This window comes from Lepisosteus platostomus, chromosome 7 (assembly GCF_059453375.1).
Source record: "Lepisosteus platostomus isolate fLepPlt1 chromosome 7, fLepPlt1.hap1, whole genome shotgun sequence".
Classification (NCBI taxonomy): domain Eukaryota; kingdom Metazoa; phylum Chordata; class Actinopteri; order Semionotiformes; family Lepisosteidae; genus Lepisosteus; species Lepisosteus platostomus.
This window is the reverse complement of record NC_142617.1, coordinates 7,154,016-7,170,568: the sequence shown is the minus strand read 5'-3', so window position 1 is coordinate 7,170,568 and position 16,553 is coordinate 7,154,016. Positions and strand designations below refer to the sequence as shown.

General features: G+C 38.4%; 1 long non-coding RNA gene across 1 annotated transcript in view; it reads left to right on the top strand.

The window, feature by feature from the left end:
- LOC148658048 (uncharacterized) overlaps nucleotides 1-16,553 on the top strand; it is a 283,796-nt gene that overhangs the window by 195,097 nt on the left and 72,146 nt on the right. The gene's annotated exons all lie outside the window — the stretch shown is intronic.

Below are 16,553 nucleotides of genomic sequence, written 5' to 3'. Positions count from 1 at the left end.
CAGCAGATTTGAGCAGACTCTCAGGTGGCTCAAAGTTGTATTATATTAATGAAATAATTCACTGATTGTTTTTTCGGACAACAACACCATTTGAGAGTGGGGGGCGATTTCCGGGAGATCATGGATCGCTTGCAGAAGTCAGGGAGGAGATGCTGATTTCCGGGAGACTCCTGGAACGTCTGGGAGACTTGGGTTGTCTGCCATTATAGGAGTTGCTGGTGACATGCCAGACAGGAACTACTGCAGCTTCTCTGCAAACACAGGTCCCATTGAAATTCCCAGGGCAAAGCCTGGATTGTAACCTTCTGTCTCCAGGTTGTAGGATTGACTATATATCTCAATGTATTATGAGACTCACAGGAGTCCCATCTGCACTCCAGAAAAAAATCAAAACTTTGCTGTATCTATTTTGAAAACCAAACCTGCAGAAACCATTTTCTGTTATGTGTGGAACACATACATGTATAGCAGTTCCCAACGTTTTTTTTTTTGGGACAGTTATCAAAACTGTTATCAAAATTAACATTTTAATCAAGAAGGTTCAACCAGCATCAACTCAGAAAGCTCTTTGCAAAAATGTATTCATTGATTATGTAAAGGCAGTAATACGCTTAAATATTAATCATTAGTGTGGGATCAAGTGATGTAATGGTGCCTTTTCTTGGCTATCATTGTATTTTCCAAAATTTAGCAACTTAAAATTCCACAATTGTGGAGTGCGCCTTTCATGTCATAGTAAGTATCTGTAGGCAGACAATAGAGGTACAAAATCTAAAAACCACAAATGAAAGACACCTACAGTATTTTACTCACAATTGTGATTCAATTTTTAGAATATCAGACTCTCCTGATGACAGCTCTGTGGCAGTATCTCATTGTCCCAGGCCTCTTTGACAGAAAAGAAATGCAGACTTTTGGCAGTATGTACCAGTATACAGAAATATCCTTAGAGCACAATTGTTAAGGTAGTGAGCAATGAAGCTTCCTGTGGCATAGAAAACATGTCCAGTTTGAATCATTATAGCACGAGGGCTTTATATACAGCATATACCCCACTCTGGCTCTGTCATGCTTTAACTATTAAAATCGAACTATGATCACAAAGATTCTCAGGGCAGTTGCTAACTTTGTCATCTTAGAGAAATGTGAGTGTGGGCCTTGGTGAAGATAATTTCAGGATAATTTCTGAGGCTGTTATTGCATAGAGCCAGGAAATGCACTAGACCTTAGTGTGGTGTCCCATAGATTAGTCAGTCCCCTGAGTGTGGGAGACTGGCTCTTCAAATAAGCCAAGACCACCTCTTCACTGTGGACTGAGGCAGAGAAAGGAAGAGAGTTTGGGGAATAGAAGGAGCATAATTAATGCAATCTTGCTTGGGAGCTTGAATAAGTCTTGACTGAAATGCATATGAGTTGGTTGGCAGGACTTTAAGAGAAAAACCTTGCTGTTTTCAAGTAATGCATTTTTCTGCTTAGTTTCAGGTCTTTAAATATGATTTGTGTATAATAGGCTGTTTGGGGTTTGCACAGGCATTGTTTTACAGACAGTTTCAAAGCTCAAGAGTTATCAGAAGGGAACCTCACATCTGGCAAAAGATAGGATCTTGTTTACCCAGAGGCCATCTCAAAGTAAACAAAAATACAAAATGAAAAACCAGGGAGAAACTGGTACAGACAAGGAGTGATCTGAATGTATCACAGTGTCCTTCAAATCAACAATAGAATTGTCTGAGAATACAACCAGCAATGAGTAAAGTTCTAAATAACCAGCCTGTTTTAAAAAGTAAACATCCATCACCTAATAGTTCTCAGGGAAATTTCTATCATAGCAAATCTCTCAGTGTAAAAAAAAATATTTTTTATTTTTGTATTAGTTGTTTATTACTTTGTTATAAATTTGTCCCAAATACTCCTTCTTTGTCATGTTTATCTCGTGCTACTTATTTTCTAAAAGATACTCACTCTGCTTCTGCCATGGTAACAATCTCAAAGCTGAAATAACATTTAAAAGCCCCACATCAATAGTTATTTTTTCTCTAAAAATAATTCCTGGAAAGTATTTTTGGCAAACAATCTGAAGATTCATTTTTGAGCTCTGGCACCCGACTGGGGACATTTTTCACAGCAGAATTAGGAGGACATTTTTATCAATAATGTTCAAGCAAATGTGCAATAGTGGTCTGCACTGTTAGACACACGAGACAACAAAAGGAAATAATGATAAAGTGGGGCTTTCCACCTCCTTTTATGCAAAAGAACTACTTCAGTTTTAATGTCATGCAGTGTTTTTCATTTTTGCAGGTGAAAGGCGAAATTCATATGTTCTGAATTAGGCAAATAAGACCAATAGATTACATAATAGAGGTTTATTAAATCATAATAGAGGTGATTCCAAAAATACATTCACTGTAGCTGATTGGTAGAACTGCAGAAATGTGCTGAATCTAATGATTCAGTGACCTGTAAAGACTTAAATTTTCTGTTTCTATTCAAAGTCATGATTCCTATGAGTAATCAAATATGGTAATACATGTAATTCTCTCCCACACAGGGAAATTGTTGCCATTATTATTAGCATATTTGTCTTAAAAGCAATAAGTGCGTTACATGAAATGATACATGAAACAGCATGACACTTGCTTGGCTCTACAAAGTAGGCACTGTGCCACTCTTATGATATTCTGTCTCCTTCAGCACCAGCACAGTTTGAGTCTTTCTGAATGGAAGCATTACATCAAACTTCCAAGGCAGAAAGGAAGTTCCAATGACGTGTCTTAGCCGGGAAAAGGCCTGCCTGATATTATTACATCGTCAGAACGATCGCCTAACATCCCAGCATCCCTGACTCACAAAGGGTTGAGTGTGCTGAGGAATTTGGAAAAGTCAGGAAATGGCTTCTACGTAGAAGGAGATCTGCCCGGACGCAAACAGCCTTAAAAGGAAGCAACGCTTACTCCCAAACTTAGCTCCAGGCTTCATTGTTTTGAAACAAGACACCCATAGAGCAAGCGAAACACACTCTCCTTCCAAGAAACGTGGACTGCCTTGAGACGTACTTCATACTTTTGCAGCAGACACTGATGATGAAATGCTAGCAAAACACGTTCAGGGGTTTCTGACTAAAGAAGTCAGCGTCAAGCCAAGTGCTCGCAGTTTCTGAAAAAAGGATGTCATGAAATGGGCCTTTTTGTTGATGCTGGGCCAAAGCCACAATAAATGCAGGGAACTAGGTAATTACAGTTCTTTAAGACTAGCAATATTCGGCAGCTTAAAAGTAATAATAAGCAGATATTCAGTGACTGCTGTAATTAACGTTTGTCACAATTCAGAGCATGCCTCTGCTTACAAGTGCCCATTTCTGAGAACTGGTCAATTCTGGCTAAGCATGCTACTACATGGTAAGTAACTTTCATTATTTACTTACCCCCCTCCCCCCCCCCTCAGTATCATCCTTTTTTAGTAAAACAAAACAACGGATTTTCTCTTTCCTCTTCGAACAGGGAATTCCTCTCGCTTCTATTAAACATTAAGATCCTCGCATTGCATATTACAAACACAAATTGATGCAATGATTCAAAGTAACTATACTGTACATCTCAGTGGACACCTTCTGGTAAAACAAATGGGCACTTTCTGTATATTAGGTTCCTAAATACAGTATACTGTATGTTTATGCATATATTTATTACTTATGTAGACTCCAATGGAAAACCTATGCATTTGCACTCTTATAGTCTTGAGCAAACAAGTCTCTTGAAAAGATTTTAAGATTATAATAAACTTTACAACACACAAAAATAAAAGTACCCAGAAAGGTTTTTCTTTTTCTAGAAATGCAGAACAAACGTGGATTCTTGTAAAAGAATTGGAAGGAAGAGATAAGCAGCTGCAGCACTAGAAGATGGTGGGTGTCAGAATAAGAAAAAGAAATAATTGTATTAGCGCTGATGTTTCATAACCTCTATTTCATAAGTTTTGTATTTGCACACTCAATCTAAAATTGCCATTCCATTTAACCACAGTTTGGCAGCCATTTAATTTTCATGCTTCTTGTGAAATTCAAAATATAATCTGTACACTTCTACTCAATGACCTTTTGAGTTGGATATGGTCACTTTTCTATTTTAGTTTTAGCTTTTCTTTTGTGTCTAACAGGGCATGTACGTTTGTCAGCACAGCCTCACCCCAGCCCCCCACCCCCCCGCCTACATTCTCTTCCTGGTCTGTTAATGAGAGTTTTTCTGGGTTAGGTCTGTAGCTGTCAAATTCTGGACGATCCTCAATATTACAAATCGCAGTATTACAAAAGTCTAGCAGAAAGAAATGAATCCCAAAATTGTTGTTTTGTAACTGCAGACATATACAGTGTATACTATACATATAAAGTGGGTTGGATAAAAGAGATACACTGTCTGTCTGTGGAAGTGAAGGACATGGTTTTACATATCTTTAATTTCTTCTAGCCATTCTTGTGAGTCCTCATTTTCAACCCTTCCTTCCCTTAATCAATCAATGAATCAATTACTAACTCAATTTCCTGCAGTATTCCAATTCCAGTTGTGCCAGTTGTAATTATCTGTAAATTATTACCATTTCCTTCCATTGACTGCAGTCACTACAGAAATCAAAATGTATAAAACTGGATCACAAGTTCCAGTGCTAGAATTTATTCAGTGCTTTATCGGCATTTTTGTTTCCATTTAGGTTGAGTTCAGGCCTGTATGTTTTGCAGTTCAGTGGTCTTGAGAGCAGGAGGGAATAAACACAAAGAAGAGAGGCTTGTTCAAAATCTGTACTCAGTACATACAGATAACCATCAAAAGGCTGAATTATTAGTTCAGTCAGGGTTCCTTTGAATCTAAAATTCTGACAAAATTGATTTAAAAATGCAATACCTCAAAGACCAAGTTAATTCATTCTAATTCTACTGATAGTACCATCAGTATCTCTTGAAAACAAGCGATTGCATCGAACATATTTACATACTTATGAGTTTGACTTAGCCACAGAAAAGAATTATTTGTCAGGATTCAGACTGCAATTGTTCACACCATCTACTGTGTGTATTGCTGGGGACACTTACTTTTAAAAAGCAATCTGTTAGAGTTTCAGTTTGTGCATGGGCATAAATTAGCCATACTGTATAAGGGATGACATTTTAAAATTAACTACACATTTAGAAAAAAACTTTTTTAAATATAATCAGTTACAGTTAACTACTGTACATAGTGTATATGTTTGCAATGTAAAGCAGCACATTAAACACCTCTTAAATGCAATTGTTCCCCAATTGTTTTTTAAAAGAGAAAGTTACCTGTAACTAAGTGCTCTTTAAAAGTAACTTTCTCTTACAGTATCTATTAAGAGCTGCAAATGAAGCAGGACTCCCTCATAGACGACCACTGGAAGTAAAGTTTCCTTTCTCTTTCTATTGTATTCATTTATATTAGAATAATCACATTCCATTTACTGTTATGAAAGAGATAATAGAGATTAAGAGCGTAATTATGTCTAACTCTGTACTTTTGGACTCACAATGTAATTTTATGCAGGATTAAAGAGGAAAATGATTAATCCCCACTTCTAAAATTTATGTTACTTAAACAAAGAATGTCTTAATTTCCTTCTCAAAATATTCACTTTGGAGTCCCATTGACATGACAGGGCAGCCCATTTTCACCGACTGTGGGATCTAGCTGCCAGACAGCAGTGGGAGACTTCCTCTGGTGTTGGCACATTAGAAATACCTTGTTGGTAATTCTGTGAACCTAGAGGCTCTGCACCGTTGCAGAATATAAGAATCTGCCTCAGAACCAGAGAGGAAATTTCACCTGGCATGAATTAAAGGACCTCAGGATACTATATGCCCACAGATGTTTGACTAAAAAAGGCTATATTTTTGTGTCATTGTTAGAACAAAATGAATGTATGGCTTAAGCCATTCTTCTTCTTTCAAACCTCCTCATTATATAGTAAATGCAATACCTTTTATCTAGAGGAGGATGGTCAAGTTTTATCCCCGCAAGTGTCATCTTAGAGTATACAAGGAGCTCCAGTTACGCACCAGCTCTTCCAAAGGTTATTTGATGGATTAGCATCTAAAATTTCACATTTCATGCACCAGAAAATGACACCAACCACATCTTGAAAACCACTGTTTTGATCTGATCTGAGATATTCTCTTCCATTTCAACAGCTTCCATTTAAGAACATGTTTCTCAATTTCTTTCTAAACCAATAATGGTGTTGATAAACAGGAGCAGAATATAGGCCTTACATATCTCAACATATCTGCAATTTTCAGAAAAAATTGTAATATGTTCAGGCCCCTTAACATCGTCTTGCAACATATGACTTTGCAACATACCACAAAGAACTGAAACAAATGTATAGAAAAATATTAGATGTACTTACAGTAAGTGTCAGATGAAATGCTGAGAGTAAAATATCACCCACAGGCAAGCCCACTATTGTAACAGAAACCCCTTGTAAATCAGCTTTTTCAATTGCTTTGCAAGGGAAATTTTAGAAAAAGGAAAAAAAAAAAGAAATTTTAGAAAAAACAGTCTAAGAAGAAATAATTGCTTGACAGCTTTTGCAATGGCTTTGGTCTTTTTTAAGCCAACAAATTGATGGTGTCAAGGTCACTTTATTCACCATCGAATTAAACTTATTTTTTGAGAAGATCAGAGGGGAGGAAAATGATCAAATAGAGCTGAAATTTTCAAAGTGAGCTGCTGCTGGAAACAGGCTCTCTTTTAACAGTGCCAAACCCAGTGGCAGATGATATCCGTAAAGAAATAGAGCTTCACTAGGAATTACTGTTGAAATTGCCTAGTGCTGGCAGAAAATATGTCATGATGCACTAACATGCAGGCAACAATTCTGTATCGCATTACTGCTCGTTATGTTTTAAACCTCACAAAACTCGCAAACTCGGCTACCAGGCATCAAATCATCGGCTGCCCACTCAGACCTCCACATTTCATGTACTTTCTTTTTTGGTAATCAGTTCTGTTTGTATCAAAAGCTGATCTGCAACTAGACTGCCAAGCTACCACTGTGCTTTGTGCTTTGTGGAGTTACTTGAATGAATGAAATGCAGCAAAAAGGAATTCAGAGACATTCGCAAAGGTTTTAGCACACATTATTTTTGATATACTGGCTGGGTTAGGGTCTGGATTATCCTGAATGTCCTGATTTTGCTTTATGAGTGAAGCTGTGTGAACAACGATTATAGGGAGATCTTTTAAAGCTCATTGCTCCAGAAAATGTGCTGTGTTTGTTACTTCAAAAATTGTTTAGTAATTGTAAGAGATTAAATATAAATATAGCAAGAGACAATAGAGATGGATATTGTTCTAACTATCTTTTTGTCTTTTCCCAGGATTCTATTTGGAGGTCTAAATAGTGAGCACGATGTTTTGGAAGTTATCCTGTAAGATTTCACGACATACTGATTGAAAAGCTCATAAAACGTTTCCGGACCTATTCCCAGGGTATAATTAATAGGTGGTGTCTGAATAGTACTGCAGGTGTTCCACCAGCACAATGTTGTTAAAGGGCCTATGATTTGTCCATTCACGAGTTATGAAAGGGCTTCAGGGAGTTTAGATGAGACAAACCAAGGTTTTCCTCAGTAGATATCCTTTCCCATCATTAAAAAAAGTATTTTAGCAAGCACAATTATAGAATTATACAAGGAAGTAATACAATCATACGAAGACTAACAATGTAAAAACTTTCTGAAATGAGAAAGCATTTTTTCTTTCATTTTCCAAGAGCAATTACCTCTTCCATTATTTTTTTTCTCACAATAGACCAGAAATATCTTTCTCCAGGTCATGTTGCTCCATAAATGAGCCAGGCACAAGCAAACAACACAATAACCACCTGGCCATCAAAACTGCTTTGAACTCCTGCACATAGCAAGCTTGTGCAGGTCTAGCCTAAGAACAGTCTCACATACATCGTCTCTGGGATCCTGAATGTGTCTCTCAGAGTGCTGAAACACTCTTCCAGCACATGCAGTGACAGATGCTTCCATTATGGTAAAACATCAGAAAGTGTTTTTTTTTATGTACAGCTGCATTGTAGGTATGAGGTCTGTTCTTTATTATTGTAGTGGTTCAGTCCATGCATTAAACATTTTTTTTTATTCTCATTACTCTTCTTCCCAGAAACCGAACTTTGTAACACATACCAAGATTATTACTTTATGAAGGAGGGCTATCTGGCAGGATTTAAATGAAGTTTGAAATTGTACAAAAAGAAGTAACAAAGGTAAAAATAAAATATATCTAAGTCCAAAGAAAGGCCTTGCTTATCAAGGTAACAATGCCTTTATAGCTTTTGTATCTCCTCGCTTAATGACATTGGGGTTGTTTTTTTTTCAAATATAATTCCTTCTGATCTACCTGGGAGAGATAAAGACACCAAAACAGCATCCTGTAAAATTACTTCTTCAAGACAACCTTTTTTGTCGAGCTGAAATCCTCAATGCAGAGACATTTCTGCAAACCGATTGCAGGCACAGTTCAGTGTCACTGACACCTAACCAGTAACAAGAGTCAGTGGTTACCCAAGCCAGCCAGCAATGTCTCACCCATTCCCAACAGCTCTTTGCAAAGCACCGCGTATGTGTCGTCACTGAACAACCCTTAAACTAAATGAATTTTCTATTTTTTCGGCAAAAAGCCTACATTGGATAATCCATTTAAAAGACCAGGGGTTGTTTTTCTGCATAGGTCTTATGTTTTTTTCTCTTCTGGTGCACACTGCACCATTCCTTCAAAGGAAGGAAATGCCAGCTGGAGTTTGATGTCAACATGCTGCAGTTTCACCGCAAAGAGAGTCGAAATTGAACCTCTGGAATGGAAATGGCATGAATAAAGTGTGGCACTACTTTGATGTTGTTCAAAGAAACCTCAGCACCAGATACAGTATGTTCAAACAGACCACTGCGTCCTTTAACTATTGTTATCAGGGCACTATTGAAACACTGGGATCCACCACAATTCCAGATGTACAGGATTCTAAACAGGGATAGGCTCTGTGCTATGTTTTCTATAAATAAATAACCGCCCACCACTAGCCCTAAAAATATGCTTATGAAGTATCCTGAATTAAAAGCAGGCTTTTATAGTGTACAAAAAGAGATTACATGCTTTATTAAAATAAACACCCCCCAAAATCTTAATGATTAAATCATTCTGCTGTTTTGCAGTCTTCTAAACACTTGAACCTATTAAAGTGAATTAGATGACAGAAAAAATGAATGAATGGAAGAAAGAAAGAGTTATGTGACATTTTTAAAAAGATTTCATTTTTATTAATTTTTAATTTCAGGATGTTTTATTTTAAATAACTATTTTGTTTTGTGTTGTGTTTTCGATTGAATTTTTGCTGTTCACTCAGCTGTTTCTTTTAACACACGCACAGACAAGCAAACCTGATTGCTTCCAGTCTGCATGTGGCGAAAAATGCATAAATAAGTCTCCCTCTTTCTTTCCTTCATTTAAAAAGAAGTAGGGAAAGTTAAGAAAGAATAAGGCAGATTTTAAAAATCTTTCTAAAGTTAAGATCAAGGTAGTGCTTTTATGGAAAAGTTGATTTAGCACAAGAGAGATTATTAGGGACATCAACACATTCCCTTCTAACAGTTTGGGGCACAGTATGAAAAGAGTCTTTCAATCCCCTACCAAAATACAAAACTATAGAATCTTTCTATTTAGCGTAAATTAAATCTTTGACTTTTAGTAATTCATTATGTACATCATTACTTGGATTTGATTAAAAAATCATTCATATGTATCTGTAAAATAGTTGTAGCTTTGCTAATGACCAACAAGAAACCGCTTGTGTATCTATTGATTGTGTATTACATGGGCAGCAAATTGACTCAGTGCATCACACTTTGTGAAATACCTATTAACAATGTGCTGCAGATAATAGCATTTTCAGTGGGTGTTTTGCTCCTTGTGAGACACTTCCAATCATTATTCTCAGCATTGTAAGGATTAAACTAGAGCTATAAAACGAAAAACAACTTTGCCATTGAAAGCAATTTTTAAGGAAATAAGGTAGACCTTACCAGGTAATATAGCTGAGATACAGAGAGAGTGGGTGACAGTGTACAGAGAGGCAGTTAAGAAATTACATTAAATAAGTCTACTGACAACACATTCAAGTGAAAACATGGCCACACCCTAACAACTCACAACTAGGGACCCACTGAAGCTCAGCGAGAGATGTTAATGGGGCCAGCGGGGGCGCTCACCCTGTGGTCCATGTGGGTCCTAATGCCCCAGTATAGTGTCAGGGACTCCATACTGTAAACAGGCGCCATCCTTCGGATGAGACGTAAAACCGAGGTCCTGACTCTCTGTGGTCATTAAAAATCCCAGGGCGTTTCTCGAAAAGAGTAGGGGTGTTGTCCTCCCCACTGCTTTATTCTTGTTCTTGTTCTTGTTACATGGTGCAGTGGATTCACCCCTATATCCCCTTGTCATAAAAATAAACACGTTACATAGGAACAGCAGCTATGCTTTCTCAAAATTTAATGTCTTCTCAGCTTTAGGTCTACCCACAGGCCAGAAGACAGGGAGACCAGATGTGTAGACACTCTGTCAAACTGCCCAGTCTCTTCTACTGTATATCTTCCTTTTCAGCCCACATACTTGTCAAAACTACAGGGCTCACCCACCGGTTTTGACTGATGCAAACAGTTGGGTCTAGTGAAAACATACTGGAACAGGAAAAACTGCTTATCAATTTATCAAGAGGATAGCAAAAAAATGGTGTGAGCTGTTTTTTTGAAGACAGACCTCAATGTACAGACTAACGTCAGAAAGTACAAGGTGTAAAATCTTTCCCTGAAAGTTTCTATTAATAGCAGGATATGACCTTGCAAGCTCAATGTGACTGTACTGTTTTGACAATTCTCAATTTTTGTTCAGGCTGTTTTTGCAATTAACATACCTCTCAGCTTCCTGTAGTGAGACTGAGAAGTTGAAATGAAAAACAATAGAACTGAGAACACATTGTTGCTCCATGTGGGATGTGCAGTGCAGTGCTACTGGACAGCAGTCAAAAACCAGTGGCAAGGAGCTTAAAGTTTAAGCATGGTACATGACAGCTGTCTCTCCCCATGTCCTAGAAGAGGACCCCTACCAGATGTGACCTCTCTGTTTCACCTGCTGTGAAGTGCTTGATTAGGAAAGGCACAGTGGTCAGGGTTAGGGAGGAGCAGTAGGGGCACAGGGGTGACAGGAGAGTGAGGTTTTTTTCAGAGAGAGGATTACTTAGTCACATGGGAGAAGGAAAGGAAAGATATTATTGGCTGAGTCTCAAGGCCCAGCAGAGGGAGTGCTCGGCAGACCCATCATGGCAGCAGGAGCAGTTTCATTGAGTAGACAAACACCTTCAAGGAAGGATGACAGAATTTAGGGGATTTTTGTACGCAGTGAATAAATTAAACAAATAATTTATATATAGTGAGTAAAATAATTGACAGATCTTCCAGCAGCCATGTCATCCTGCAACTTCACTGGTAAACCACTGAAGCTCAGCAGGTATGAGCCTGGTCAATACCTGGATGGGAGACCACCTGTGAAAATTAAGGTTGCTGCTGGAAGTGGTGTTAGTAGGGTGTGCTCACCCTGTGGTCTGTGTGGGTCCTAATACCCCAGTATGGTGACGGGGACTCTACACTCTAAAAAGGTGCCATCCTTCGGATGATCTGTAAAACCGAGGTCCTGACTCTCTGTGGTCATTAAAAATCCCAGGACATTTCTTGAAAAGAAAAGTGTTATCCTGGTGTCTCAGTTACATTTCCCATTGGCCTTTACCAGTCATGGTCTCCTAATAATCCCCCTCTACGAACTGGCTTCATTACTCTGTTCTCCTATTATTTTGTTAAGATGTTCAGTAACTTCAAAATTTTGAAGTTCAAACTTCAAAATAGGCAGAACAATCTACTATAAATGTCTGCTCAGAAGCCCTCTGTAAAAGTTTGGTCATGTTTGCAGAATACCCAGCTTTCTGCAAATTATGAAGTACGTCCCCTTCCATAAAAAAACAGAACCTTAATTCCGGTGCAGACACCACCTTTTTCAAAGAATACTTGCCAGCAACTGTCTGTGCTGCTAAAAAGTGTCTTCCCATCAGTTCATAATCAAACACACTTTTTGTCTTTGAAATTTAAGCTGACTTTTGTCTGCAGAAGCATGTGAATATGAGGAGCGTGACTTGACAGCTTGATGTACTGCCACAAAAATAATATGCGACCTCTCGATCTGTGTGGGATTCTTGTTATTCACAGAATTCACTTTGAGCAAGCGTGAAGAGCTTTGAAGTGCGCTCTGATCCAGAGGTTTGTTTAAATCACACCCTCTTTATGCTCCTTAAAAACTCCTACTCCCACCCCCTCAGATAAGGCCTCTCTCAGTGCCATGACAGACACGCTTTTTGGGGGGCTAAGGAGGTGTTGCCCGGGTTATCGGTGTGACATGTCTCTTGTTAACAGCACTGAAATACCCCACTTCACACGCACAGGGTATTTCCACTTTCATTTAAAAATAATTGCACAAAAAATGACTGTAAATCTTAAAAAGTCCAAAACTAGACTGTAGAAGGCAAGAGCTTCACATTTCAAATGACCAACATCTTGTTTTTGGAACAGAATCATTTCTATTGGTTCTACATAAAATGACAAATCTTGTAAATGGTAGAAAAGTGATGATTCCCACATATAGTCAAAGAATGGATATATGTCCAGCTCTCCCTATACGTATCCTCCAAATTGTGGTGCTTCTTTGTCACACAACTTTATACACCTGATCCTTCGAATACCACAATTTCTTGGTTGTTCGGCTAAATCCCCAGGAAAACAGTGCTAATTTTATTTCATTATATTCCCTAGCAGTTACTAGGCAGACTAGGAGAGCAGTCTTTCCCAAAAAAGTGTGCCGAATCACTTGCTTTAGAAAAGTTACAGTATATTCTGGGGTCAGGGCTATCATTTCTGTTTTTGCATCTGAAAACATCTGGATTTCACATAACTGTATGTGTACAGTATGCCATGAAGGATAAATGTCATGAAAGTTAAATTCTCGAAAAGAATTTAAAGCTGGAACAATTACAAAGTAATTAAGCAGGAAACAAAGAATCAGGTTATGTGGTCATTAGCATAATAAAAAATCCTAAACACTTTATAACACTTTATTTTTATGCACATGAACCACATATGAGCAAATTAAGGAGCTAAACAGTTTTTTTTTCCTGAACTTTCTCTTTACAATCTAGATAACTGGAGAAATCTGAAGAAAATGTTGAGTAAAATGACCTAAGGAACTTTTTTTTCCCTGAAACTTCTAGATACATTTGGAATGAATGTGTTTGAAAAGAGTAAATCAAAGCAAAAAAAAATGTTGTTTTGGTTCAACAACTAAAGCACCAGCTGAGTTCAGTCACTGCTTTGTACACGTATTTTCAGTGGTTTCCCAAAGAGAATCCTGCCTGTTCTTTAACAGTAAGCATGTGGGTAATTTAAAGGTGGCCTTTAACGGGGTGCAGGGATGTTCTTTTCACATGTAAGCAATTTGTCATTTAGCAAACAAAAGCCTCTAATGTTCCAAGCTATTTTAGTAAACTACAGGGACTTAAAAACACCATTACACTACAGATTTAGAGATATTAAGTATTTTCCTTTAATTTTTGGCTTAAGACAGTTTTATAGCCAGCAGCCATATCACCCTGCAACTCACAACTGGCAACCCACTGAAGCTAAGCAGGTGTGAGCCTGGTCAGTACCTGGATGGGAGACCTCCTGGGAAAAACTAAGGTTGCTGCTGGAAGAGGTGTAAGTGGGGCCAGCAGGGGGCGCTCACCCTGTGGTCCATGTGGGTCCTAATGCCCCAGTATAGTGATGGGGACACTATACTGTAAACAGGCGCCGTCCTTCGGATGAGACGTAAAAAACCGAGGTCCTGACTCTCTGTGGTCATTAAAAATCCCAGGGCTCTTCTCGAAAAGAGTAGGGGTGTACCCCGGTGTCCTGGCCAAATTTCCAATTGGCCCTTACTAATCATGGCCTCCTAATAATCCCCCTCTATGAATTGGCTACATTACTCTGCTCTCCTCCCCACTGATAGCTGATGTGTGGTGAGCGTTCTGGCGCACTATGGCTGCCGTCGCATCATCCAGGTGGATGCTGCACATTGGTGGTGGTGGAGGGGATCCCCATTACCTGTAAAGCGCTTTGAGTGGAGTGTCCAGAAAAGCGCTATATAAGTGTAAGCAATTATTATTATTAATTATTATTATAATGTGTCAAAGCATTTATAGTGACTGGAATCTGTGACTTTTATTTCTGCCCCCTGGAGCCTTTTCATCTGTGAATTGATTTGAACATCTGTATTGGTTTGAAAAGCCTTGACTCAAAGCAGTGGGCACAGCTGTCTGAGGGTTTGGCATGTTGACTGAAGTGAACTGTTAAAGACTGAACTATAATAAATAAATGCATGGGGACTGTTGTGCTCAAATCATCTCTACCTCTTAAGTGCTAAGGGTGTACGAAGCAGTTTTCACGTCAATAAAAATATTTGTTTTTAATTTTTGGAGTTTTACACTTTTTAAACTTTTTTCTACTAGCTGTTTAAGGCTAATTTAAGTATATTTTTCTGTTAAGAGGGAAAGCCTAAAAAAATACTGAACAAGCTTTCTACAGATCTGTTGAAAGTCATTGTGAATGTCTGAACCATGATAAGTTTTATAGTGTGAATTTATTTTAAATGTCGTGGCCAATGATGCTGCAGTATCACAGTGTCTGCTTTCCTCCCAAAAACATGCTGGCTACGATTTTTGATTGTCTCTTAATTATTCCTGTGAGCTTTTGTGTGTGCCCCACAATGAACTCGTATCTCATGCAGGGTTGTGGTCCTGTGCCCTGAGAATAAACTCTACACTAGACCCATACTACATAAAAGCAGCTTTCTGATTTTTTAAGATGGGGAAATGAAATTTGTTCGGCAGTATGTTGATGGTTCTTGTAACACTGAAATGTTCTTGGGGTAGTGATGGTGGGCTCACACATCGCTCTTTCTCTGTCTCTCAGCTGAAGAGCTGTGAGGTTCATTCTCACCCGGGGCTCTCGAGCTCAGGAGCTTGAATTCTTCTCATCTGGAGAGGCTCTTGGTGACAAGCCATGCGCCTGTCACCCAGTGCCAGGGGGGAAATGCGTAGTTTTCACAGCTTGTCACTTGTGGTCCAGACAGCAGCAGCAGGCATTGGCCCACACCATGGACTCCAGGAACAACGCGAGTCCTTGTCACTCCCCATAAGCTAGTCTGAGGATCCTGGACAAAGACATGTTCCAAAGATACAACACTTCTATTCCAGACTATTATTCTTGATAGTGATATATTTGCTGTTTATTCTGAATTATACATGAATATGGTATTTTCGCAACTACTAATAACCCATGTTTTACTCACAGCCATACTGTAAGTACAAAGGCTTATTGAAATCATTCATACTCAATGCCTTAATGCCATTTATGTTGTGTTTTAATCTCTCACAGCACTAGAGGCAATTGTACAGTATATCAGAGACATTGGTATACAACTATGGTTCCAAAGGTCTTGCTCATCGTAAACATATTTTTGCCATGGTACTAACATACATTTTTTTTTAAATCTAAAGATGCTCAATGAAAAAGGAATGATGTAGCATAATAATCCCATCATAACGGGCAGAGAAGGAACAAAGCGCGATAAAAATATGCCTCCCTAGTCCACTTCCTGACAGTAGTATGGAGAGACTCAGTTTTGACATTCTCAATCTATGCAGAACAAGCAATGAGGGGCTGTAGGACATGTGTAATAACTCAAATCAAGTCACAGGAAAAGACAGATGAAATAAGCTAGCGATTTTAGCAAACCTTTGGTCTACTGAGAATAACTAAAACCAGATGGTATTATTTGAAAAGAAGACCTTTTAGCCCCAGAGGGCTTTCTTTGTGCACATTGTTTTTAGGGAAGTGATCCATTGAGCTCCATACGTGTGAGTTTTGTGAGCAGCAGCAGTTAGATCTGAGAGCAGGGCTCATGTCTGACCCCAGATGTTCAGATATATATATAGCTGGCTGGGCTCACTGCTGTTGACCTTCACAAGTTACTGCTGACATCAACAGCAGATCAAAAGCAGGCTAGAGAGAAAAAGGAAAGCCCAAGTGAAATGGGAACTTTAGTTAATAACAGCAGTCATTGATATTTGATCGCGAACTACAACTCCCCCCACTTTCAATAGCTTTTTTTAGTAAAAATGTAAAACCAGGCACTGAGACCAAGGTTAGAGAGTTCATTATTCTCACGCATATACACGTGCACACTCAGACACACACACTTGAAATATGTTCATTATATAGTAATTTAGTGAGTAAAGCCAAATTCAGTTAAATTCATTTGTTAAGAAGTCATTTATTTTTTTCAGAAGACTACAAGAACATGAACCTTTGTCTGTATTGCTGTTTTGTGTCTTGTATTATTTGTAGG